This window comes from Nelusetta ayraudi, unplaced genomic scaffold (genome assembly GCF_046127955.1).
Source record: "Nelusetta ayraudi isolate G7.1 ecotype Tasmania unplaced genomic scaffold, CSIRO-AGI_Nayr_v1 ptg000097l, whole genome shotgun sequence".
NCBI classification, from domain to species: Eukaryota; Metazoa; Chordata; class Actinopteri; order Tetraodontiformes; family Monacanthidae; genus Nelusetta; species Nelusetta ayraudi.
The window spans coordinates 3084574-3112500 of record NW_027466147.1 but is presented as its reverse complement, the minus strand read 5'-3'; the positions used below and the strand labels follow the sequence as shown (position 1 = coordinate 3112500).

Genomic DNA, 27927 nt, shown 5'->3' with positions numbered 1-27927 from the left:
ACGTGTGCTGGAAGCAACTTTGACGCACTTGTTTTTGCGCGCGCCTGCCAGCGCCGGTGCGCTCAAAGCGGTTAAAGTCAGTCGCCCGCGTGGGGGGGAGGGCGGAAGTGATCAGTGGAGGGACGAGAAAAACAAACAAACAAACAAACAATTTGTCTTTGTTCGCCTGCTGCGGTTGTGATCGTTGACTGGTCCAGGGTGTCACGTGGGAGAGGCTCCAGCAGACCCCCAGTTCAGGAGGAAGCGGATGGAACTCAACTGCGTCTAGATTTTGTTTATTGCCATGACTCAGTGACTCGGAGGCGTTTCTTCCCCTCGCGGCCTTGTGACGCGTCCTCGGTGAAACGCTCTGTCAAGCGATCTTTGCGATCTTGCGTTGAGGTTGCTCGGCGTTCACACACCTTACCTGTGGCTCTGCGCTGCACTCCAGCCGGTCGTGGTGAAGCACCTTCAATCGGAGGGACGCTGCTATTTGGCTCCACTGTATAATTTCCCCATTTGTTGAAGTCTTCCCCAAACACAGGCGCTGTTTGTCCGGGTGCTTTACAGCCTAGCAGGTGCTTTCTCTCCCCCCCCCCCCTCTTGTCTCATCCCCGCCAGTGTGTGTGTGTGTGTGTGGAAAGAGAGTACTGTTGTGTGAGCGTGTGTGTGTGTTTGCAGCGTCTGTGTTAGAGAGAGAGAGAGACAGAGAGAGAGAGAGAGAGAGAGAGAGAGAGAGAGAGAGAGACCAGTGGTGTGTGTCTGCGGTGCGTTACAATGTGACAACAGGGCCTAGACGCACACGCCCACACACACGGGGGAAGGATGCATGGGCTTTAATTATCTCCACTATTTAGCAACGAGGTGCAGCATCAGTTGTCGCAGAGGAGTGTGTGTGTGTGTGTGTGTGTGATTGCTGATTTATAGTGTGCAGCTGGTGTGGTATAGATCTGGCCACTGGGTCGGTGGACCGGGTGGCAGAAGCAGTGCGTCAGGAGGCCCACTCGTCGGCCGTTGATTAGCAGGACGCTGAGGATTCCGGCCAGCGGCGCTCAGGAAAAGAGACTCTCAGGTGGAATGGGTGGAAAATGCAACAAAGTTTTTGCTGCACTGGTTTTACAGCATGAAAGCAGAGCGTTTACCGTGCTAAATTTGGCCCACGGGCCAGAGTTTGACACACCTACGACCCAGATGGATGGACCTGTAGGATGGAGAGGACTGTGTGAAGAGAAAACTGCCAGTGAACCAGTGCTTGATTTTGTGATTTTTAAAAAAAAAATTTTTTGCGGTCGATCACCAGCGTGTTTGGAGGGTCAGAAGTTCAGAGAAGGTCAAATGAAAGTTCACCTGTGCAGCTGAAGGTGGCGCTAACCTCTCAGCAGTCGTGGCATGTGAAAATAATTCAGTGTCGGGAACGACGACAATATTATGACAACACGCTGCTGGTTGGAGAGGTCGGACTCACTCAGACTGATGGCTCATTAGGCAGAAGATGAAGACTCTTCTCTTCCCGCAACAGCAGAAGCTCCCCCCCCCCCCCCCCCCGCCCTCCTAATAAGCAGCAAGCGATGCGATTGGTTGCGATGAAGAAAAACCTTCTTTCACATCAGTTCCGACACAAAAGCGGCAGTACACAAAGTGACCACCTGCTACCGGCTGTGTCGACCTCTGCATTATATTTCACACTGTATCTGCAACGGAATTGCCCCCGTATTGAATCTTATTACATGAACAACCCATTAGGTGGCGTTAGTGCTGCTCTTGACAACACGGTGATTGCTTGACTGTCAACGAACACACCTGGCATGCGACGCAACGCCATGAAGTGAGACCAAGTGCCTCTAAAATGTAAGTTAAACACCGTGGCACATTATGATGTCACGTGCGAGAGCAGTAGAAGTACTTGTGTGCAAGCGTCTCAATGTATCTGAAAGATATGTGTCTGAACGTCGTTCACATAAACATGAATTCCAAAATGAGTCTGTTTTTGTTTTTTGTTTTTTTTCCCCCCAAAAGGGGCATCAGTAGAAACAACAACAACAACAACAACAACAGCAACAACAACAAAAGTTTTCCCAGCTGCGCCAAATCCTTTCAGGTCACCTGACCACGTGAACACGGATCAGTTTGTGCAAAGCATGCATACGGATTCGGCCCAGTGGAACTGTTGTTGTGCAGCAGCAGCAGCAGCAGCAGCAGCAGCAGCGCTATTGATTTTTTTTTTCTAAAACGGGGACTTGTCTCAGGTTTTTAGCTGAAGGGGAAGCGAGTGCACGGAGGAAAGGAAAGGCCGGGAATGAAAGTCAAGGCAGCAGAGAAAAAGGATGACGAGGATGCGAGGTGCAGGGAGACAGAAGGGAGGAAGGATAGAGAGAGAGAGGGTGGGTGCGTGGGTGGGTGTGTGAGAGTGGGGGGGTAGATTTAGAGACACAGGGACAGGGGAGAACAGAGAGGCGAGAGAGAACCATAAATTGCAGAGGAGACGGCGATGCGCTGGAAATATAGGAGAGGGGGAGAGCGGGCGAGTGGACAGCAGGATGAATGAGAGCCAGAGACGGTGGGAGGAGGCGGCCCAGCAGCGTCGCTGGGAGTCGCAGGTATCGGAGATTCAGCCTGTTTGTACCAGTTATTCTGAGTCCATCTGATGGATTATGGTCTCCTCACAGGAGGAAAATGGAAATGCGGAAAAAAAAACAAAACAAAAAACAAAACAAAACCCTGGCGCTTTGGAAACAAAATATGAGCGTCAAAAAAAAAATACCAGTAGCAGTAGACGTAGACGTACTGCCTGTCCAGATTAGAGCTGTATCACATTTTTAGAAAAGTAAATCATCAGGGAAAAACCTTCAGCAACATTAAGCAGTGGCTGTTGTATTTTTTTTGATCCTCTTGTGTCTCAAATACCTGAATGATTGGCGGCGCTTGTCAGACGGTGGCAGCCATGTTGATTCTCTCATCCAACCACAAGTCGCGTTACTGGATGTTATGCTATGGTGAAACGTGCTGGGTATACCCGGCTCTGCTCTGCGCCCTCCCTGGTTGTCTGTGAAATCGTGTGAGGCCCCCCTGAGGATTCTATGGCTAGCCGGGGTCCTTTTAGTCGTGCCAGCTGCACAGGTGGGAAGATGGATGGATGGAGTTACCGGCGTCGTGGGATCCAGTGTAGAACACTCGGTCAGACTCCACCTCTGTTTGATGTTTGATGGCCATGGATGGGTCTCAGTACAGCCCCCCCCCCCCACCGCTCCCCTTTGGGATGAAAGTGGCTGGCTGAAGAAAAAACAACAAAAAAAACAAACAAGCAAAACAACTTTGAGTGTTGTTCTTGTGCCAGTGCCCAAGTTTGGATATGTGCACAAGAATTGTGTCAGGAAGAGTAATCCCATGTAAAAACTGCCCGAGGCTTCAGAGGATGGGGTGATGAGAGTAAAACTGGAGATGTGTTTCCCGTGTGTTTGTTTGTTTGTTTGTGTTTTACCTTGGTGTGTCCGTCCACCGCCACCCAAGACATCTCCGAGTCGGCAGAAAGTCGCCCTTCGAAACCCACGCAGGAAGGAAACGCATGCGGCGCGACAGTGAGTCCAGCTGCCGATGTTGGGCGAATGTTACAGCAGCAGATTGGTCCGAGCTGGTTCGGGTTTTGACCTTAAAAGTGAAGCGTGTAATATTTTGAGATTTTGAGAAAAGAAATGGCGACATCGAGTGGTTACATTTTAGATTGCAGCGCTCTTTCGCTCACCCTCGTTCTGCTGAGCTTGCCAGTAAACTACAGTGGCTTTTGCACACACACGCCTAGATACCTCATCCATCTTATTACCAATATTAAACTCGTAAATCAGGCCGGATTTTATATGCTGGACCTTTTGAAAGTAAGAACAACGGACGGCATTGATTTATTGCTTTACTCCAAGCTTTGAGCTCATTGAAATGTGCATTTGATGCTTCCTGTTGCACCACCAGGAAACACTGAGCTGTACAACACTGAAACTGAGAAAAGAAAAAAAAAAAAATCGCAATGACATTATAGACAGGTTTTCGCTCCCCCTTTCCAAATGCCATCTATGTGCTCTTCGCCAGATGGACGAATCCAAAGGATTTCAAAAAACTTCATTTCGGCAGCGACTCAGCAAACATCAATTTGCACAGGTTTTCACGAAGCTTCCCACGCAAAAAAAACAAAACAAAAACAAAACCCCACAGCTAAGTTATCGCAGAATTATCGAACCCCCACCTCCTCCCCGCGCGCTTCCGATGAGGTGCCTCTCTGTTTTCCCCACGCAGACACCTCTGAGCAGCGCCACACAACCACGACCGGCGCGCCGCGAGATTTCAAAGGGCAATTTTGATCAAAGCCGCGTCACACAATGTAAGAAATCCTCACACTTGTGCAAAACTCCAGGATGATTTAATGCCGCGCGCCGCCGTGATCAAAGCATCTTTATTTTCGTGTCATATGAAAGGGCTTCCTCAATGGCGCTCTGGCAGGAGGCAGACGCACATTCGGCACACCGATTAATTTGCGCATTGAACATCCGAGGAGCAGAAGGCAACGGGGGAAAACGGCGAGGCCGTGCAAGTCAAGTCGGATTTTGTGTGAAAGTTGCGATCTTGGCGGCGACGGATGTTCACTTTTAAAAGCAGCGCTGCACGGCTCCCCTTTCCCGTCTCGCCTCATTTTTTTTTTTTTTTTTAGCCAAGAACTTTTCTCACTTTGTCCCACTGCCAAAAAAACGGGAACGAAACGATCACTGAAACACCTGGAGTTTTGTCATAAAGCCCCTCCCCCTCCCTCCCCTGCTAGCGGCCCGAACGCCGTGGCTTCTTTCCAAGAAACACTTTGTTCGCGACGGCTTAGATGAAGCATGTTAATGAGAGAGCGTACAGGTGCTCGCAGGCTCCTGTTCCCTCCTAGCAGGACAACTGTTCCAACTGTTTCTGTTGCCGGGGTGAGTTTTTTTTGTCAGAGGACCTTGAACAAAGACAAAGTGCTGTGCAGTTTAAAAATAAATGAAAGCAGTACTGGCTAATTGGCGGAATGCCAATAAAGCTTGCAACGTTCCGCTGTGGTTTGATACAGCAGCTAGCTAAAGGGTTCCGAGTTACGTCAGTGGGAACCTCCCACTTGCTGCATGAAATATTAAACCCTTCTATTCATTCTTGCCCGGAATGCGCGACTGCGTGATTGGCGAAGGCAAAGTCACATCCCCAAAAAGCGCAAATGCGCAGCGACCAACATTTTTTGGCCGTTCACTTTGTCAGTAATGGTAATTGGAATCAGTTTCCAAGCTGGAGCATCTTCTGCCGCTCTCACCGTTGAGTTATTAATCGCCGTTGCTTTTGTCGCGGCCAGGAGCTGCTGAGAGGAGGAGGAGGAGGAGAAGAAGAAGAAGAAGAAGAAAGCGTCTGCGAGCCCGTAAATAATCTCTGCCGCTGAAGAGATTAGCGTCCACGCAGCAGCAGCTGCTGTCGTATACCAGAAATGGATGGCATTTTTTTTCCTCCTCCTTCCTTATCGAATGAAGAACGACAAAGAGCGGTGAAAAAGCTTCACTCGGTGGCGGGCAAAATGTTTCTGCTTCGCTCCCAGCTGACTTTTAATCAGCAAGAGGCGCGTCTTTGGTTACCTGCTCATCAAGTGACCGAGGTCAGCGAGCGGGGTGGTATTACTGGTTTTGGTTTTGTGAGGGAAGCGTTCACAGCCACTGATGGACAAAAGAGCGGGGTGGTTAGCATTCATTCATAAAATCTTTCAATGTGCATGAAGAAGAAATTAATAATCTGATTCGCAGTGAAGTTAATGCGGCCACTTGAGCCACAAAAGTGTTTCTTAAGCTTAATATTCATTAAACCAACAGTATTTTCCATAAAATCTTGTCTCATTGTCTCGTACCTGTGACAAAACTACGTTTGACGTAGCCTCATTGCATCCCCAAACGCACGCAGGCGGGGCTCCAACAGTTTTTCTACATTTGCATTTTTAAAGCTAAGTTTAAGCAAGTTTGCTTTGAATTCCCTCAACAATTTATGGAAGGGCAGTAAAATGTGTTCCTTTGCACAAGGAAAACCGCAGCGTTGGCATCGCTTCAAGCCAATGCACTCTTTGCGTTCTAAATATGGTCTTAAATATGATGCAGGAAGTGATGGTCGCGGAGGGCGGGGGGGGGGGTGTAACGTCTGAAAAAGCCAAAAGGCATGCAGACACTGCTGTGCCGCTGTGCTGCGCTAGCTGCGAGTGTAACCGCAGTGATAGTAGCATGCTGCGCTACAGAACACTCGCGGCGCCCCGGAGGTCAGCGCCCGTCTCTCGTGGAGGTCAGACTCGGCTCAGATGTGAACCCCACGGCTGATCGGATTCAGTGATTCAGCGCCTTGCTCATCGTCAGCAGAGTGGCCGCCTGCTGACGCGAGACTCTGTGTGTCGAGCTCTGGGAAGCTCTGGGAAGATTGGCACGCTCGGTAGGACGGCTTCCCGCGTGTACGTGTGTGCGCTCAAGAGTGAAGAACTTTACAGTTTAGGTATGTCAGGATTAGAGGTCCCTTTGTGATTTTTATACTGGTAAAACCCTAAAATACTGCCTGTACAAATAAACCTAGGTATAAGAAAGTGGCAAAGTATCCAGTTTTGAGTGCACAGGCCACTGTAGCACTGTAGGCCACTGGCAAGCTCGGGAGAGGGACGGAGGAGTGTAAGAGTGCTGCAATCTTAAATATAACCACTTGATGTCACTGTTTCTTCTCAAAATCCCCAAATATTACACACTTTACCTTGAAGTTCTTTGAGGACTTTCAAATCGAACCTGAGATCACTTGAGGCCGACTCCACCACGTGTAAATGTTTCTCTCAACTTACTTTTTTATATATTTATATATTATTTAATTCTACGTTATTTGTTTGTGTCTTTTCTGTGTACACTGAAACTGCGTTTTTGTATTTTGCTGCCTAACTTGGCAAGGTTTCCCTTTGAAAAAGAGTTTCTTCATCTCAATGGGATCTTCCTGGTTAAATAAAGGTTAAGTCAATAAATAAACAAATGCATTTTTTTTTTTTTTTTTTTTTTTTTTTTAAACCGAGGTCTGTCCTCCCCCTTCAGGTTGCAGGTTTCCACACACGCGCTCTCTGGCAGAGTTCTGCAGTTTATTCTGGGGAATGCACCAGCGTCCCTCGCAGCATTACTCACTTTGCCAGTTACGGCGTCTGGGCCGCAGATATTAACTGTCCTTGAGCGAGACGCTGCGGTCGCTAGGCCGTCTCTGCCACGCCGTCGCTTGACAAAAGAGACAATATGCTTTAATGAGACTGGATCCCACTCCGGGACCCCATTTTTCTTCTCTGTCCCGGGCAGAGAAAGTTAAAGAAACCTTGTCAATGGGCTAACTCTAAAGAATTTCATCTGCCGCCTCGATGACGGAACATAAACACCATCTGGCCTCAAGGAAAAAAAAAAATGTAATAAATAAATAAGTAAAAAACCCAATCTCCTTTTAAAAACGGAATAAAAAGCAATAGACCTCAAAGCGCACGGCATAATGGACAGTTTATAATGCTGTGTGAGCTTTACAATTCTTGTGTGTGGGGGGAAAAATGTCTTTGAAAAGTCGGGGATGTGCGCTGCTCAGAAGGTTTGGGATATTCGACCGGGCTGAAATGCATGGAAGACGTAGGAACTTTGTGCGACAGCGACGTTATCATAAATATAGGAGGAATGCAGCAGTCATCGCTTCATATCAAACGGAACGCAAGCTCCCGACAGCGCTGTCTGTACTACGGAGATTGTTTTTAAATGTTCCAATAATTTGCCACGTGACCTTTTTGTCGGCTTTTCTTGTGACCGAAATGATGAAGATCAGTGTTTAGTGGTCCATTCATGGATCAGACGTCTGCGGGAAAGTATTGAAAGGCCGAATAGTTTGACGTGGATTCATTTAGAGGCCAATTTAAGTTCAATGTCAAAAGCTCTTTTTTTTTTTTGTTGTTGTTGCCGGCTTTGTGAAATTCCATCAGGAAGTCTAATATCCCTAACTTGGTGTCGACTGTGTTAAATGAGACAGATTGCAAACATATTTTGCACTTTGCGAAATACAAATGCATTCAGCAAACAGTCCTATTAGCAGCGGTGATTCAGTCGCTTCACATACTGTCCGTCAATATGGATGTTGACTCATTAAAGCAGAATTATGTGCTTAAGTTCGCACGTCTGTCTTTTTAATCTTTCATGTGTTTGTGCGCAGATAGAAACGCAGCTTGGAGAGCAAACCAGTCTGTTGCATTCCTTCAAATGAAATTGTCGCAACAACGCTGCTCGCCGCTTGAAGCGCCAACTGCGCACCTCTACGTCTTGAAAATGCTCCACACACAGCGTCCACCCGCAAACAAACGCTCCCACGCCCACGCAGTGGTGGAGAAAGTTTCAAGCTGAGGGTAAGCAAGAAGTTCCCCGAGTCTCCCAATGAACGTTGCATTCAGGGTTGAACAGAGGAGGAGGGAGGAGTCAGATTGGTCCATTTACTGACTTCTAAGGCTGACTTTCTTTAGCTGAGACTCCTACGCTGTGTCATCGCTGGTGTTTGTCCGGTCAACGTACCGTACACAAACGTAGTAGTTCCTGGTTATTGTCGTCAGATTGAGCTTCCCCACTGTTTTATTGAACTCTGACATTTCTCCTCTTGTGTTTTGGACTTTGGAAATGGAAAAAAAACACAACCCCTCCCTCTAAACTTTTAGGATATGGAGCGCTTGCATGTACTATGGACACACCTCTTCAGAATATTGACTGTGAGAGGAAGCTCACCACGGTTTGCTTCTCTAGCCACGGTTGCAAAGGTATGATTGGTCAGGTGGCTGTTCTAAGGCGGGGCTAAAGGCCGCTCCTCCAACAGAGATCTCTTATTTACCTCTCCTGCTGAACGTCTTCCCTTTACCGCTGCCAAGGGAGTAGCACTGAATGGCTTTGATGATGGCTTAGCTTCGCTTCTTGAGATTGGATGGATTCAGCCAACACAGAACGAAACGCTTTGACTTTTTTTCTTCACTTCCTTAAAAAATACCTCCGGCTGAAATTCTTCAAATCTGCCGGCTATACCTGCAGATAAATGGCAGAAGATGAACTTCTGGATTCATTCCATCACAGTTGTTACAAAACCTGACTCGCACACCTCGCCTTCGCTGTCACACAACCCCCCCCCCAATGTGTCATTTGTCACAGCTTTCTCACACCGGGGCGCAGCAACGCCCCTGCACGTTATTACCTCTGTCATAGCCTTTTCCAACCTCTTTGTGTGCGTTCCAGAGTCAGGAACCCGCCTTGACGCGTCGGTAAATCCCAAACTGACAGCCGGCCGTCTCGCTCGGGAAAACGAAGCCCAAAGAACCCCGAGTGCAAATTGGCGAGCGCGCGGCAGAATAAATGATGGGAGTCTGCCGCGCGTCTCCGTCTCTCTGCCGCTTGTCCCTTCCCACTTTTGTCAACTGGCTGCCCCTCACCCCATTCCCTTTGACTGTGACTCTCCAGTTCACCCTTCAGCGCATCCACCAGTGTCCGTAGTCTCTCCTTAGTTGACTGTAACACGGTGTGACAGGCCAATCCCTATGGATTCTGATCAAATACTGCAACGGTGTTGCACGGCGAGGAGGCAGCAGTGCCGCCTCTCCGTGCAAGAACAGCGGCCTTGATATGGCGAAGATCAGCTCCTCCCCGCTCAAACCGATTTGACACGTTCAACCGCCGATTCTTCTCTCGACCTGCAGCGTCTCTGAAGCGGGGCCGGGCGTGTATCCATTATGGAGAGCGTTGAGGATATGTAAAGTAAAATGACACAGTAAGAATAAAAGTCCTGGAGGCCATGACTCGATTTATTGTTCAAGCGTGTCCATATCGGCTGCTGGGCGAAGCAGAGAGCCCCTTTCAATAAATATTGTAGTAGTATGCATTAAAGTCCTTGATGGAAACCCAACAATTGACATCTGCTTCTTCAAGTGATGTCGTAAACAGTGCTCGGCTCTGAATGGAATCCTGTGGCACAGTGACTTGGTGCGACTGTCGGTCAGCGGTTATTTTACAGTTTGCAAGATTTGGTTCAGCTGGTTTCTGGTGTTGGAAGAGCAGCAGCTGGCGACACCCCCAGCCTGTCCGTATCACCGCCGAGCATCTATTTGTCGCTGTAACGCGCTCCATAACACTGACGTAAATGAGCGTTAACCCTGCGCAACGAGTCACGCCAAACAACAACTCAAAGTAAATGTAGCCGCGGTTGTTTTGTCTCATGCGACTGCACTCGGTCCCCCGCCGATCCAGTCTTTACCTCGGAAAAGGTGTGCGATGCATTATGTAAGAGGTTTGTGCTGTGGAGGAAAAGTGCATAAGTGGCCCATTGCATACAAAGTGTTTCGGCCGACTCGCGCTAGCCACTTGGTATTTTTGACATTCCGCTGACTTTGCTTTTGTTTAGAGTTCATGCAGCGAAGCACATTTTAGCCGGATTTGCGCCTCGCTAGCGTGTTGAGTTGAAAGAACGCAGCCGGTAGAGTTGTTCCATCCTCCGGCCTGACGCACTTCAGACGGCAGCAGTTCGTCCGGTCAAACTCATCGCCTGCGCCGGTCGGAGGAGTGCAAAAGTATTTGCATTCTGCACTCAAGTGAAAGTAGGAAAACCCGTGTCGAAAATATTCTGGTAAAAGTAAAAGTTCTGATCGAACCTCTTGACTCAACTAAACTGTGAAAAACACAGGGTTTTAAATGTGCTTGAGAGAAAAAAGATTTTTTTTTTTTTTGCCATTAGTGAAATCATACTTTAATTCATAACTATGCAAAAATGAATGAATTTTTTTTTTTTACCCGTTTATTTTTCTCTGTAGTGAAAAGGTACTGAACAGTGACCCCAAAGCTGAGGTACTTAATAAAATAATCTCCCTCTAAAATATGATCCAGCGTTCTATTGAACCACTGAGTGTTTTCATCTTCGGGACGATCTGATCTCTCAGTTTTGGAACAAATCAACCGAATGGACTAAAAAGCGATGGCGTAAAAACAAATTTTGTGGGACGTGCCAAGGCGCAACTCCCGTCGTAGCCAAGCTAAGCTACGTTCAAATCGGCAGGGATTACACATGCCACGGCCACTTTAAATGGCTTCAAATCAGCGGCGAGGTAATTAAAGCAAATGGGCTTGAAGCCACAGTCACACTCCGTTAAAGTGGCGACGTTGGAAACGGGGGACTTAATCGTAAATCACGGCCATTTGATGCTGGAGCCACGCGGGTGTTTGGCACCACAAATGAAACTCTTCATGGCTGCTGCACACGATTATCTATAGCTTTGATTTCCTTTTGTTTGTTTTTGTTTTTCCCCTTTTCCCTCAATCACAGAGAGGAGACCGTCTTTCATGTCCTTCGTCAGCCACGATCGAATTTCAATGTTCTATTTTATGGACGGTTTGCTTTTCTGAGCCATCAAAGATGAGGAATTCTTTTTATACGTTTTCCTCTGGGCGTCTTTCTCTGTGAAGAATTTTGGGGAATTATGAGACGTGTGGGCTTTAAAACGACAAGTTTGTCTTTCTGCGTGTGTCCCCTTTCAACGTTTGTTTGGGTTCCCTCCCCTCCCTCGACTCACTGCCCTGACCACAGCAGAAAATGGAAACTGTGTGTGTGTGTGTGTGTGTGTGTGTGTGTGTGTGCCAGTGAACATAAGAAACAATGGAGGTTTCTTCTACCCCCCCCCTTGACCCCCAAGAGTCCTGATCTCTGGCTCCTCGTTGCTTCCCTCCCTCCTTCTCATCTCTTTCTCTCCCTCCATTTATCTCTATCAGCCTCTCTATGCTGCGGCCAGGGCTGCAGTAATAGAGAGCAGAGATGCCACGCGGACTGACCCACGTTTTTAGGAGAAAAAAAAAAAAAAACAATCACAGGGACTCGCGTTGTGAGAAAAGTGAATCAGCCGGCGTGAAGAACGGATAAATTGCCTTATTGCCGCATCAGAACTGTCTTTCAAAGTTTTTTTTTGTTGCGTTGCCGGGTTGTGTGTCAGCTGCAGCCGGAGCGTTGTGGCGTCTCGCTGTGCCTCCAAACTGTGAGTCTGGATAGATAGCCTGTAGCCCGACGTCTCCACTGTTGCAACTGATGCCGACGTCTTGTGGGGTTAATGCGATTCAAACGGTGGGTTATTCTCACACCCAACTCTTCGGAAAATTACACTTGGTCGCTGGCTGCGAGCTTCAGCAGTGACACTCAGCATACGAAGCCTCCCGGGGAATCGCCCCGAGCCAAACCAGTAGGAACCCGGGTCCATTTTGAGCTTGGCAATGCACTGTGCGGTTTTAGCTCATTTTGACCCAATTTTTCTCTTTTTTTGGGGGGGGGGAGAAAAAAGCAGCGTGACTCATTTTCTCAGTCGGCTTGAATCTTCATTTTGTTGCGCGCTGCTTCTCTATGCGATGTTGCAGGGTGGCGAGAGGGCGTATTATCCAAGCCAGACGCTTGGATGAATTTCTGACGTCCTGTCAGAATCTTCGGTTGGCCGACGCGGCGCTCTCCCACACTGGAAGCAGAGCCACCAGCAGATTCTTCAGCGTCACTGGCTTATTTTCTCTCTCTCTCTCTCTCTCTCTCTCTCTCTCGCTCTCTTGCTCTCGCACGACATCAGCGCCTGATGACATAGCAGAGAAAGAGCGTGACGGCTCGACGCTGGATATCGAGTCAAAGCGGCGGCGGGTCGTGCATTTCACATCAAGGCCTTCGGTGACGTCACACTTATGCATCCATTTTCAATACCCACTTGTTCCCGAGGCTCATGGTCACGGACTCTAGCCAGCTGTCTTAGGGGCGGAGGCAGGGTGACGCCTTGAACAAGTCGCCGCTTAATCGCAGGGCCACATAGAGACAAACAAGCATTCACACTCACATGCACACCTACGGACAATTTCGTGTTCCCAATTCACCTCCCATGCATGTTTTTGGGCTGTGGGAGGAAGCCGGAGAACCCGGGCAGAACCCACGAAGACACGGGGAGACCAAGGTCTCAGGCCCCTGGGATCGAACCCACGACCTTCTTGCTGTGAGGCCACGTCATGCTTGGTCCTCCCGACACCTCATGATACCTCCAATACCGTCGAAACTCAAAAATAAATGGGGATTTTTCAAGAAAAAGCTTTTACTAAATCTAGCAACGTTAGCTGTGTGAGCTTAAACATGTTTGTCCAATAAACTAGTAGAGTGTGAGAACAAAGGTTGGCTTGTTAAGTGGCCCATAAAAGTGTGGTGTTCACAATACGATGGAGAGAGAACTTTTTTGTGCATTGTAAGAATTTGGCTGTGAGTGGAATGAAGGTCGATTGAAACATTATTTAATGAATGGAGATCAAGGTGAGCTCTTCATTTCTGCGGTTTTCCACTTGTGACTTGTGTGACTGTGAATGCAGCTCTTTTGTGGAGAATTTGTGAAAAGGATCAAGTTAGCTCAAAATCAAGCTTTTTGGCAGTGCTCAATAATAAAAAAAAAAAAAAGGGTCTTTTGGTCTTCTTAGAAATAAATGGCTTAAATACAACAGGATTAGAGTAACAGTAGTCGTGCTCCAAGGCACAAATCTCCCCTGCATTATTTATTTTTTAAAGTGCTTTCTTTGACGTGCAGGTTTTCTCAGGACAGTCTACAACATGAGACGAAAGAAACACAAAAGTAGCACCAAGTGTGCAAATCAAAACTGAGGAGCTGTTTTTTGTCAGCATATTTTTTTGTACGTAAGAGTTTTAGTTTTAGTTGTGGTAGGCAAGTTACAGTTATTATACAGTTATTACAGTTGATCAAATACATTTAGAAAATAGACAAAATGCATCTGTTGTAGCCCGCAAAGTAAATCTTGCGGACTCATCCTGTTTGACGTCCTCTCTCTATCACACTCGTGCACCCACGCACAATCACTTCTAGTAGGATTGAGCTATTTCAGGAGTTGTCAAATTCACACAATGAAAGCAGACAGAAGTCGTCGACGCCTTTTCTTTCAGGAAGGAGAGACTCACTCGCCAACTCACTTGACTTGGGACTCCCATCAAAAACACAGCGCGATAATCAACAGTCAAGCGCTTTGAACACGCAAAGAGAGGCAGTTTGTGTGTTCCCATAAAACCTTTTCATTTGCATTTGCAAATTTCTTTTTCGGAAACCACATTAATTTGCCTAATAATAGCAGCAAAGCTCATGGAGTGGTTGTGATCTGCTTCGAGTCGGCAGCAAAAGGTTTTAAGGACACAAATTTACAGAATTAATTCTGACACGGGGGAACATTGGGCTCATGTGACCTGTTTGTGCTTTGCTGGGTGGGCGGGGCAACATAGCCGTTAGCATGGACACATCTGTTCTGGACAGATGGAGGGACCAAAGTGTTACTGCGTCCCATTCAGGAAAAAACAACATCACCTCCATCCTCCATCAACATGAAGTCTTCACCCCATTCATCTGCCGCTGTCGTCTGCTCTTTACTTTGCCTGGGAGACGATTGACTGTATGGAAATATGGACTGTATGTGAACAGGCACTAAATGATGAGTTGGTTCCGGCACGTGGGCCGTGGTGGGACCGTTCAGCGTCGCAAAGCTTTTATTCCTCTAGCTGTTTTTTTTTTGTTTTTTTTTCCTTCATTCTCACCGATCCAATTTCAGCCGCGCACGACGAAGTGTTTCCGGAGGTGAGAGGTGCGCTGGCGCTCGCGCTCGCGCAAGCCCGACGGCTGAGAAGCGAGAAGGAGATCCGGCGATGAGAAGCAAAGCGAGGAGGTTCACACAGAGAATCTGGCAGCTGAGCTCAAGCCTGTTTATGTAAACATTAATCTTGGCTAAACTGCTGATAGGCCGCCTTCACAAACAACGCCCGGCCTTACGCGCACACACACCCATTGAAACGGACGCTGGGGGGGTAATAGCTTCAATCCCACCTCTCTCTCTCGCTCTCTCTCTCTCTCTCGCTCTCTCTCTCTCTCAATAGATGCACTCCCGTGAATAGGAAGCATAGAGGGAAGCGGGGGCCGCTTGTAATTAAGTTCTACATGTGCAAATCCAGTTGTGAAGTATTGCTTATGAGATCGGCCATATAATCACATCTCCCCAAAAGGGAGAGGGCGCTTACTTAGCATTTAAATAGCCTCTAACCCCCCCACCCCACCCCCCCCTCCTCTGCAGCCAGGCGCAGGCACGAGCGCACGTGCCTGCGCGGCGCCGAGTGCTGATGGAGCGCGTTAGACTGCGCGATAAACACTGCGCACATTGTGTGTGGGCGTACGTGGGCCGTTTCAGTGTGTTCCCGTGTGGGTGTTCAAGTGCGATAAAAACGCTCTCTTGCTGCAGTTTGAGTCGGCATTTTCAGTGCATGCAGACAATGGTGTGTGTGTGTGTGTATGTGTGTGTATATATATATATATATATATATATATATATATATATATATATACACACATACACACACACACACACACACACATATATATATATATATATATATATATATATATATATGTGTGTGTGTGTGTATGTATATATGCGTGTGTATGTATGTATGTATGTATGCATAGATGCATGTGTGTATGTATGTATGCATATATGTATGTGTGTATGTATGTATGCATATATGTATGTGTGTATGTATAGATGCATGTGTGTATGCATGTATGCATGTGTGTATGTATATATGTATGTGTGTATGCATGTGTGCATGTATGTATGCATGTGTGTATATATGCATGTGTGTATATATGCATGTGTGTATGTATGTATGCATGTATGCATGTGTGTATGTATAGATGCATGTGTGTATGTATGTATGCATGTGTGTATATATGCATGTGTGTGTGTATGTATGTATGTGTGCATGTGTGTATGTATGTATAGATGCATGTGTGTATGTATATATGCATGTGTGTATGTATGTATGCATATATGTATGTGTGTATGCATGTGTGTATGTATGCATGCATGTATGTATGTGTATATATAATTATATATACACATCCGTGTATATAAGTGTATATATATATATATGTATGCATATATATACATATATACAACATAACATCCTTCCTACATCCTGTCATTTTATTTGGATCCCGGTGGAGACGTTGGTGTCACTGAAGCTTCTTTAATCAGGGTTGTGAGGGGGCGTGGAAGGCTTATGGTTGCATCAATGCTATGTGACACTCGGTTCAACCTGTGCTTTGGAGGCTTGTGTTCATTACAGCGTACGAATATCCAATCAAAGCATCAGAAGCAGCATGTGTCGGTGCTTGTTGCTGTGTGTGTGTGCGTGTGTGTGTGTGTTTGCCTGCGTGTGTGTGTGATTCCCAGCAGGGGGGATATTGCCCAGGCAGCGGAGTTCACAGAGGCGGCGTTATTGAAATAAAACATAATGTCAGCTTGTGTCCTGCAGCTCATCTAGATCTACTCGTGCTCGGGGATTTGGCCCTGTGAAATGCAACAGTTGCTCTATTTTCTTCCCTCCCTGTTGAGTGTGCAAGTGCAGAGCAGAGCAGAGCAAAGGAGAGCAGAGCGAGTTGGCACAGTTCTCCTCCGAAGAGGAGAGGTCTTTTGAGATGGATGGATTACCTAATGGCTCTCAGACCGCTGCACAGTTCTCCATTACAGGAGAAATCAACATTTGTGCATTACTTTCCCCCGGCAGCCGAGAGGAATGTTTAGAAGGAGCTCCCTACTGTGGTGTTGCACTCCTTAGAAAGAACCTTCTAGGAATGAGGACCTTTGGATCTGTGGTACCAAGGCGCAGTTCTCTGGTACCGACATTAGATTTGACATTTGCACAGCATTGAACAATGTGCATCGGAAACATTCAATCCAAAGTCGCTGTAAAATCGGAAGAATTTGTTCTTCCCGTTCGACGATCGACGAAGTAAAAATGTTCCGCTCGGCCCGGGAATGACGCAATTGACGACCCCCCGACCTTTTCCATGGTAACAAATTCTGCTATTTTTTTTGCCTTCCGTCCTCGAGCTTGTTTTCTCATTCCGTGCGGATTGTTCTCGCATCTGTGTTCCAACGCGAGAAGCTCGTCCACCGCACTCTCAGTTTACAACTTATCCGTGGTGGTTGTGTACTTTTTTGGAGTGCTGAGTGGGCAAACTGTGTTCACACTTAGAAGTATGCAAGGTGCAGTGTGCTTACTCAGAAGGGTCCAAACATTGTGCGAGCAACCGTGGGCACCTCGCACTCCACGGCAAGTTGGGATTCAACCAAAGTGCTCCTGGGAAAGTCTTGCCAAGAGTCCAAAAAAAAAAAAAACATCAATCTTACCGCAGAATCGTGTTTCAAAGGCTCTTTTTCTCCACACAGAGGACCTCACTTTTTTAAGTTTTCAAGGTTCTCAATCACTCGGGCCATTGTGGTCTTGATCAAGCTTAAGTTAAAGGCAACAGGACTGCAGTTGCAGAACTGAAGGAGCCCTGAAAGATACCGAACAGGACTGAGCAGTGCTGGTGGTGATGATGAGCACATGATCAGTACTGCGTGGAAGCATCCTGAAAGAAACACTGCTGGTGAATGCAGCTGCAGTGTCGTGTGGAAGTACTTGGCTTTTCGCATGGCGCTGGAAAACTTTGCAAACTTGAGTTGTGCAGGACGCGTTTTCATTCCGCTCGTTTGAAAGAACACTAAGAGTGTTCTGTATTGCGGAATGTGTGCGTGTGTTTTTGCTGCAGAAGTCACTGCAGGACGCGCTGTGTGACACTGCTGAGAAATGTGGCAAGGTATGGTGGAAAAACTTGTCGCACTTAAATGGGATTTTGAGTAAGAGGTTTGTTTCTTCCAGGTCAGCAGTGGCCTGCCATGCTCCACAACCTTTGTATTTCCCCCGGTGATTTGAGGCACAGAGACTGATAGAGCTCCGCTTTAAAGTCCTCCAAGTTGAATGCCTTCCCGCCAGGAGCACGTTGCACGACTGAAGGCGTCACCGGCTGTAGAGGACGAGGGGGATAGCTTGTCCAACCCTCATCATATTATGGGGTGTCAATGAGATGATTCCAGACTGACTTCAGAGCGGTCATTGTTTGATGCTTACGACTCAGAATTTGTCGTCCAAAGTCGTCGACTGCGCGACTCTCTTGGAGAGCAGAAGGAGGAGTGACGAGAACAGTAAGAAGAAATTCAACATTTATGGTTTGTCTCACTGTCCTTGGCGTCGCTTCACTCACGTCCACCAGCCACCGCTCACCCTAACCCTACTCACTTATGGGGGGGGATTCGGAGAGGGGTGTTTGCAACGGCAAACGTGTCGGTCCCTCTTATCCCCTCTCACTTATTGATGCGAAATAAGACGTCGGCAAGTAATTGGGAGGTGGAGATCTGGGATCCATTATAGAGAGAGAGAGAGAGAGAGAGAGAGAGAGAGAGAGGTGGATTAGGGTTAGAAAAGGCTGAGAACAAGTTTGGTTCAAAGTACAGGAACTGATCTATTGGTTCCTGCTTGAGTAGTTGTAGTTTACAGATGGATGAACAGACAGACAGTTGTTCTTCAATGGGCCCCAATTGAGACATTTTTGTTGTTCTCTGAACTTTCATATATATTCGCTGTTGTCAAGAGGAAAGGGGAAATGACGTAACGATGGAAAATGTTCATCGGAAGGTTCGCCTTTGATTAAAAGTGACATCATTTCCCTGGAATGCTTGACAGATTGTTGCTCTAACCTTACCTTACCTCTTCCCACGATCAAACACGGACGCGTCACGCAGTTTTCAGACTTTGAGGACCCAGACGTGTGCAGCGAACGTAGGCCGCTCATCACCAGAAGTGCAAAGCCCTTGCTGGGATCAGGGCTCCGACCTGTTTGCACAGGTGATGGTGACTCTCTGTTTGGACTCGTGTCTTGCTGCTTCCCCAGTGACGCCCGGCAGCTTCCTGCTCCTGACAGCCTGAACTGTGCTGAAGTCATTTCCAGCCCCGCTTCCGCCTTCTCTGCTTATTGCCGCAGCGCGACCTTGGCTGACATCTTGCTTGAATAAAGAGGCCACTACCCGACTCTGGAGCGGCTTCACACCAGCCCACGCCTGGTGTCATAATTTCATAGCAGCTTTGTTCTGCACGTGTGTGTGTGTGTGTGTGTGTGTGCAAGCACATAGGACTTAGGAGTGTGTTCGCCTGTGCACCTTCATTAGTGCTCTTGCACTCGTGTGTGTGTGTGTGTGTGTGTGTGTGCGTGTCAAAGGCCAGCTTACACAACACTACCAATTAAAAGCATACTGGGCCTGGCGCTGACCTGTGTGTGGCTTCACCTGCAGCGGTGCCCCCTGCTCAGTACCAGATGAAATGCCGGGCTCGGACCGGGATTGAACCGGCTTTGACCTCTCTTAGCTTTTCACAGGCTGTGGTAGGTCAGTACAGCCCTTTTTTTTCTTTGGTCAAATGGGTGTTGGTGTTGGTGGGGGTCTTGTTTTGAAGAAAAAAACAAAAAAAAAAACTAGATAACTTTCTCATGAGACTCCAGCAACGTTGTGTGGACACTCGGTGGTGTGTAACGTCTGTCTGCATTTGGGGGATTTGCACAAAAAAAAAAGACACTGGCATTCTGTTAGTGGCACTTAGCTAGAAGTCACGTTAGAAAGGTCACGCGGCCTGAGCTAATTGCATCTTCCTGCACGTTTCCTTTAGCGTTAGCAGTAGCTGCCTTCCCATTACCCCTAGAATTGCACAAAAAAAACCCTGAATATCGCAATATCGCTTTTATTTTGTAAAAAAAACTGTCATGGAAATGCAGTCATCGGCATCGCAGTCATCGCAGTCATCGACTCTTTCCTGAAAATATTTTTACTCCACAGTGTTTCCTGAAAACCATCCTAAAGATCATTATTTCCAGAGTTCTGAGTTAATATGGACGCCACCTCCGAGGTGCCCCACATGAATTCCAAGTTAGCGTAAAACACATGAGGTGCTCCTCTTCCTCCAAGTAAAATGTGACAAAAAGCTTTTGAAAAAAAACAACAATTATCCTTAAAGTGCCGACAATCATTTGTCTGCGTGTGACTGCTTTTCCAACTTCCTGAAGAGTCAAAGTGCTTTCCGGTCATTAAAAAGAGCCGCACGAGGGAGAAACAAAAGGCAGCACGCCGCCACCTTTGTTAGAGCTGTGTGATCTTATATATTTCCTGACTTTATAATGATGGGAAGAAAAAAAAAAAAAAAAATAGGACTCGGGAGGGTTTGGTCTCCGCAGGAGGCCGGCATCTTTCTGCTCACACTGTTTCTTGGTTGATAATGACGGAGCGCAAAGTACAGGCTGTCATGCCTTGATCCTCCCCCGAGAGGAGCAGACAGAGGGGAGGGAAGGAAAGAGAGGGGGGAGAAAATACAAAAAGTGAAAGGACTGAATGGTCCATTCTGAATGGCTGCGTTTCCCTGACAGTTTTCCCCACAAAATAGAAGCAATATTTCTAAAAATTTCCACAAAGTGCAATTGCGACTTGCCGGTGTCTCCGTTGAATTGGTGTGAAGCGCACGAGCCGTAATTCCTCCAAACGATGCCTGATTTCATTGTTCATTCTCGGTTTTTGCCCCTCGCTCCCCTTGCTTCCGTCAATCCAGGCTGTCCTCGTCTTTTCTTTCCCCTGCGGGTACTCTGTGCCGCACGTGTGCGGTAGCGTCGAGTCAGCGGTGGCAGGGATGCGATGGGCCATTGGCCGCAAAGCGCCAAAGAGGACGCCGCCATCCCCCGGTGCGCCCCCCTGTGTCACGGAGGAAATTACAAAACGGCCCTAATACGAGTCTTCATTTGCTAAACAGATGCTGCTCGGTGCCAAATGGGTCATTACACCAACTAAACTGTGTGTGTGTGTGTGTGTGTGTGTGTGTGTGTGTGTGTGTGTGTGTGTGTGTGTGTGTGTGTGTGTGTGTGTGTGTGTGTGTGTGTGTGTGTGTGTGTGCGCGTACGCTGGTGTTTGCACCCACTGCTGTTGCACTGTCACAAACGCTGTGTGTGTGTGTGCGTCTGTGCGTCTGTGTGTGTGTGTGTGTGTGTGTGTGTGTGTGTGTGTATGCATTATGAATTGGTATGTTGTATTGATGAGGGCATATGGTGTTTCCATATGGGGCTGTCATGCTTAATCCCACTGCCGCTAGTTGATGCCGCTAGGTGTGTGTTTTTTTTTTTTGGTTGTTGTTGTTGTTTCCCCCCCGACCCCCCCGTCGTTGTTGTTGTTTTCTTGCGTTCTCGCCGACGGCTTTATTACCTGCAGGTTTTCGTCAAAGCTGCTTAGATAAAAAATAAATAAATAAAAAACGCCGCGACGTGGATTAATCCGAGGCTTGTTGCTCAACACAGAAGGCGAGTTGTGTGCCGGCGCTGCATGGCCAATCGCACAGGGCCAGTGAGGAAGAGCCTCAACAGCTGTGATAGTCCAAGAGAATTGCCAAATGGGATAAATCTGTGTGGTTTTTGCACTGGTGGACTCGTTAACCAATGGTTCACCAGAGCTCCGTCCATGGGCGTTGATAGCAGCAAATGTGAAGGGGGGGTTGCTGAAAGTATGGATTCCCCCCCCCCCCGGGTCTTTTTTAGCATCACTCTGCTCCAAAGATTCTTCCTTCAGAGGGCGCTACAGCCGGTTGATTTGTTTTTTTTTTATTTTTTTCAATTATTTGGGGTTGGGGGAGGGGGGGGGGGGGGTGAAATGTGTTTGAAGACAATGTGTTTGCATCTTCAAGGGCACCTATGATGGCCATGTCTTGATTTAACTAATGCTTGTTGGTGGTCTACTTCCAACAGTAGACCACCAACAAGCATTTCTCTCACTCAGCCTGGAGATGCTGTTTTGGTTGGGGGGGGGGGGCACCCTTCCTCCCTCCCTCCCTCTCTCCCTCCCTCCGATCAGCCAATCAGTGGTGGCTAGCGGGGAGGATGGCTACTGAAAACCTTCCTTGTTAGCAAAGCTTTTCCTGGCTGATTTTTATCTGATTGTATTTGTTGACTGTTTTTAATTGTTTTTTTATCGGTTATGTTTGCTTTATTGTTTGTTTATTTTTAGTCTGCCTTGTTCTTATTGTCACTGTGCACTTTGAGATTTGACCATAAATGCAAAGTGCGTTACAAATAAAATCTATTATTATTATTATTATTATTATTATTATTATTATTATTACCGGCTCTCATGCAGTAAAATCTCTCCCATATTTAAATAAAAAAAACAACAACCAAAGTCTGCAGAGGCGTCACAATGAATATCTGCTCAATTCAAAAGAGCCAACACGCTCCTTTCCTCTTCTGCTGCTTTCAGGATTGTCCTCATGCCAGGAAGAGAACATTCAGACCCTAATTGGGGGAAAAATATGGAAACGTGCAACACGAGGCTCTTAGTCTTAATGCGAATGTCAGCGTGGATGAAATATATTCCTAATGCTATTTTAAAAGCTCCTGCCGTGGATTTCCTGACTGGGACTTTTCTTTCATTCCTGCAAGGAAGAAAATGGTCGTAATAAGCAGAAAAGTGGAAATATATGCAGAAGCGCTCATCGGCTTCTGTTGTGCGACGCGTTACGTGATGCACATCTTTCAGAGAGGCGTCTTTATCCAAGAGCGGCACAGAAAAACGCAGGCTTGTAAATGGTCACTGTCTGGCAAACGGTCAGATGGTTCGATTTGAACTGGAAGCCAAAGCAAACATTCCACATCATGGTGCCAGCCTGCAGTTGCTTGAGTATTCCAGCAAAATGGGCAGGATGAAAATGTGTTTTTATTTGAACAGTCACGCACTGTTCACTGAATGCGCGGCAAAAGCACAGCGCTGAACTAATATTGATCCCGACGCCACCGTCTCAACAAAAGAATGTCGGCGCAGTGCACTTAACAAAATAAAAATAATGGATTCCCCCTCAAAGCTTCAACTATAATCCTGGATTTAGTGTGTTTTCACATTATTAATTATCAATGGAAATCTTCTTTTGAAAGATTTTTTTTTTTTTTTTTTAAAGTCAAAAATAATGAAAAAAATGCCAAAGAATGACGCTGACAAAATCCAACCAGAGAGGGAGGAGAAATGTGAGTGAGCGCACACACACACACACGCACACACACACACACAATGTCAATGTCTGTGCATTATTTTTGGTCGAATTGGAATTATATTGGTTTGATAAAGCTTCATTTGAAACTGCTTGCCACGGTTTCGTCTCCCCGTTTTGTTGTGGCCGAGAGCCGTGTGGTGACACCACACACAGTGCAGTAGGTGGAGGGGTGTAATGGACACATGCAACTATCAAGTGTACAGTATGTAACACGCACACACAAAGCCTCGCATGGCAACCACTGTGAACTTAGGGGCTGAGTGTGATGTTATTAGAAGTGGCTTAATGGTGCCATATTGTGTCCCTTCAATGCCACACACACACACACGGGTGCACACACACACACACACACACACACACACACACACACACACACATACACTTGAGACGCAGGCGTAATCTCAGCCATGAGTGCAGAGCTCGGTCTTCCACACTCAGGTAGGATCACACTGCAGCCTTGTGTTGCCCTCTCCATTCATTCAACAGGGAATCCACACACACATGTTCATGAGCATCCGTTTGTATGCTGTGCTACTGTGCTAAATACGGGTAACAATAAAGGTGGGGTTTTTTTTTGGTTTTAATGGGGTCATATTTGAAAGGAAAAAAAATAAAAATTAAACAATTATTCCGTCACCATACAAGTGACATATATAACAACACTTATATGATCAGGTCAACAAAAAGCAACAACTGATGATAACAATCTGTCTGTCTGTCTGTCTGTCTGTCTGTCTGGCTCGCCTCAAGTCTGACGAGGCAGATGATTTGTGGGTGGCTGACCAATGACATGTCTCCTGCTATGACAAGCTCCTGTGACAGCAAAGATAATGGGCTATTGTAATGTGTTGTTGAAAAGTGGCTGAATGAGAGTGACTTAGAAAAAAAGCCAAGCTGGTTAAATGAAGTTAAGTGACTGGTGGGTTTTTCTCTTCCGCCCGTCGATAATGAGGTCAACTCCAAACACTCTGCGATGCAGACTGACTAGAACTCAAGTGACTGACACTCTGCTGAATGCTGAGCAACTGCCATTGATTCAGCCAGTTTCCCTCCCCCAGCCCCCCAGTTGCTCACACACTGTTGTCTTTATTTTTCCTTCCTCCAGTCTTGAGCCTTTGCATTGGTGCGCTAATGGTTTAGTTTCAGCAGCTGGTCTGTAGCAGCGCACCTCTCCGTCTGTAACCTCACTGTCTCCCGACGCAGCGGGCGTTTTAAGGGAAAATCCATTTCTCTTCACGTACGTTATCACCTGGCTCCTCTTGTGTGATTGAACCGCGCCGCCTCGTCGATGGGATTGCATCAATCATACAATGCCTGGTCCAATGAGGCGGCGGCCGATTGAGGGAAGCCAGACGTGAAACACTGACACTGCCTGGCCATTGTAGTCAGCTGTAAAAGACATATTTTCACTTTTCTTTTTCCCCCCACGCAGATCAGAGGAGAATATAATTGCCTTCTGCCTGTGAGGCTTCCTTAAACACATCAGTTTCAAAGGAAGTGGGTTTTTTCCCCCCCTCCTGTTCTCATAACATCGTCTAATACCTTTATACCAATGAGGCTGTTGTACTGCTGTGTGGCTCATTGTTCAATAGACTACTCACAAAAGGCTTGGGCTGCCAGGTGGTTGGGATGGATTTGCAAAATGCACCTTCAAATGAACTATAATCTTTACAAGTGAGTTTAATTTTGACCTTTGCTCAACCTAAGATTGCATCGCTGAACGCTTTCACTGCTTGTGTGTCCGGTCCAGGAATCTAAAAAGGTCACTCGGCAAGTTATCGAGACGTTTATTGTGGTTTACCCTCCGCTGTTGGTTTCAACGCACTCAAGCGAGCTGTGATTGAGGAATGACCGCTGCGTGCTTCTACGAAAAACGCTGCTATATTCAAAATAGGACGCCGCCACAGCGGGAACTTTCTGCTTTTTCCAATAAGAGAACATCGAAGCCGAATTATTTTCAGTCGCAATTAATTGTTCGCCATTCGTTAAGATGGAGCCACTGCTGAACAAGAGCAAGAGCAGTTTCCTCTGAGGCTGCCAGTATCAGATGTAACTCCTTCAACTGGTTTTGTTCCCTGCCCCACATTTCTCAGCCATCACCCAAAGCAGTCACGATTAAGCTCTGGATTTTCCTCGTTAATCGCGATTAATCGTGTTTTTATTTGCATGTTTGAAAATTCTGTTCATCTTCCATTTTATGTCCATATTTATGTAAAGCAATTCTTGCCACACTCTCTTAATGGGAAGCCAAATATATGCGGTGTTGAATAATAGAGCTAGATTGCTGAGGGTGAATGGAGGGGACAAAATGCTTGCGATTAAAATGCCATTAGAAAAATGGCACCTCATGCCTTTTATGTCATCTCATCGTGATGAACGCGTTCATGCTGACAACCCTAGTATATCCATGTGTGAGTGTGTGTAAAGTATATATGTAAAAAAAAAAAAAAGAAATTTCAGTCATTTCTCTTGCAAGTGGGAGGCAAGTCCAATGGCGTGTGCACTTGTGACCTCTGTTCTGGAAACGTCTCATTTTTTAAAAAAAAGTCTGCGTCAGCAGCGGCGGCCTGAGCTCCACCGAGAGCTGAGACCAAGTGGCTGATCAACGTCTGGGGGGAGGTCTCTGCGTGTGTGTGTGTGTGTGTGAGTGTGATTTTATGTGTGAGGGGGGCATATGCCTGCCGGTGTTTGCTGCAGATGGCGCGTGTGCGTGTGTGTGTGTGTGTGTGTGTGTGTGTGTGTGTGTGTGTGTGTGTGCGTGTGCGTGTGCGCGTGCTCGCTCACGTGCTGCGCGGCGCTCTAAGACCAACTCAGCAGCTGCTAATTACTCTGACAGAAGAAAGTCTCTGTGTCTCTCTCTCCCACCAATACACACCTCCCTTCTGTGTCTCTCGCCCTGCTGCTGTTGTGCTGTGATGCTGCAGCTCTGAGGGCTTTTCTCTCTACTTTCACTCCACTTTCTTCTTGTTTTTTTCCCCCCCTCTCCCTTCCTTTCCCTGTCACGCCGAGGCAGTTGTCAGCATCCGTCTGGACCTGAAATCTGTCTTTTCTCTTTCCGTCGCCCGACCTTGCGTTCATTTGTCAAAGAATTAAAGATGCACGCAGGGAAAAAAAAAAAAAAAAAAACTTTTGAGTGCTCAGCGGACGAGTGCACGCCGTAAAAACACAAAATCCCATAAAAAAAACGTATTTTTTTCACCCGCTGCCGAGTTGTCCAAGTTGACCACCTCCTTGTTCCTCCCTGCCATCTTCCTCTGCCGCGTTTCCCCTCCCTAAATTATCCACCACCGCCTTTTGCGCTGATGAAGGACCGTAAGCATGAATGTTGAATTAGGAGTGAAGAGAAAGTGTTCGTCAACATGTTCCTGAAGCACTTAGCAAGGAGCGGAGCGCAGGGAGATGTCAGTTTCGTTTGGATTTCGCAGAGTTTATCTTTTGTGAACGTCACATTTATTTATCGCGGAGCTTTTAGTGGTTTCTTTGAGCACTAAACTAACTGTGTCCTGGCTGAGTCCTTCATCGTTTTACGCAACGAGGTCAAAAGTCTCAAGAAAGAGAAAAAAAGAAAGGAGCGTCGGGGAGCGTTTTACCTTGGAGCTCAAGCAGGCGGCTGCCAAATGGGACTCCTGAGATCTCTGCCATCCTTTTTTTTTAATTTTTTTTTTATTAAGGGTGACAATTAAGGCCAGAGTCGGTGCAGGAAGGATCTAATGCAGCCATGAGCCACAAACGGGGTCAAGCCTTCAACTTGCCGGAGCATCAAACAACTTATTTTGTCCGAAAGCAACAGATAAATGCACCGGTTTCAACTGGCCTTGAAAGTGGCCTGTTTGGAGAGAATAATAATACAAAAGATCAAATAAAGGAAATCCTTTCTTTGTCTTCGTTTGGTTCCCAAATAAAGACACTCTGATAAGAGTTGCTTTACATTGATATAAAACTTGCAAAATCAAAACATGATTAATCGCAGTTAACTATGGAAATTAATCAGCCCCGGTTTAAAGTATCTCATGGAGAATTAAACCTGGCAGTCTCTGGCCCATCTGTGACAATGATGCATGATCACTTTGCATTTTACAACCTAATGGTTATAACCTAACCACCTCTCACTTTACATAATGCCACTGAACGGCTTACATGTTGCATCTCCACAAGTTAGCCATGTGTTGATTGGCTGTGTAGAGGCATGTGAGATGATGCATAAAAGCCACCCTGGGGTGCACGCATAGGGTTGTTTGATAAAAAAAAAAAAAAAAAAAGGTATTTAAAAAGCTTCTGAAAGGAGCCAGGATGGTTCTCTCATGTAAAATAAGCTTTACTCCGCTTCACTCTTTCCCCACTAATATCATACCGAGAATATTTTTCCTTCCCTTCCACCGGTCAACCTTTAACCTGCTCATCTTGTTAACTGGAAAGAGAGCTGATGCGCCCTGTCTGGCGTATGCAAGGAAAAAGAAGAAGCTCGCTGACCCGCTTCATCTCCCTGCTCTCGTCTGTCTCTCCTGGATGTAGACGGGGAGGCGATCGGCCATATGCTCCTCCGCTCCTTCAGATGTGAGAGGGAGGAGAGCCGGGCCAGCGCGAAAGAGGAGGAAGCGCCATATCCTGGCAGCGGCTCCTCTCTCGCTTTGTCGCCCTGGGGGGGAAACAGCGTTCTCCCTTCTCCTCCTTTTCTCCAACGCGGCGAGGGATACTGAGTCAAACGACGTGGGCAGGGAAAAGCCAAGAGAATGAGAAGAAGACCAAAGAGGAGGAGGAGGAGGAGGAGGAGGAGGAGGAGGAGGAGGTGGTGTTCAAACTTGGCACACGCTCCCCGCGACTCCTTCCCTTTTGCCTTGTGGCAGGGGAGCTATCTGACACATCTGATTACTCATCTCATTACAGCTGGCGCTTCACCTCTGCGAGTGTGCA

At 47.0% G+C, this 27927-nt stretch overlaps 1 protein-coding gene across 4 annotated transcripts in view; it reads left to right on the top strand.

Annotated features, from left to right (window-relative positions):
* The window catches only part of il1rapl2 (interleukin 1 receptor accessory protein-like 2), a 290457-nt gene that overhangs the window by 817 nt on the left and 261713 nt on the right, over positions 1-27927 (top strand). The gene's annotated exons all lie outside the window — the stretch shown is intronic.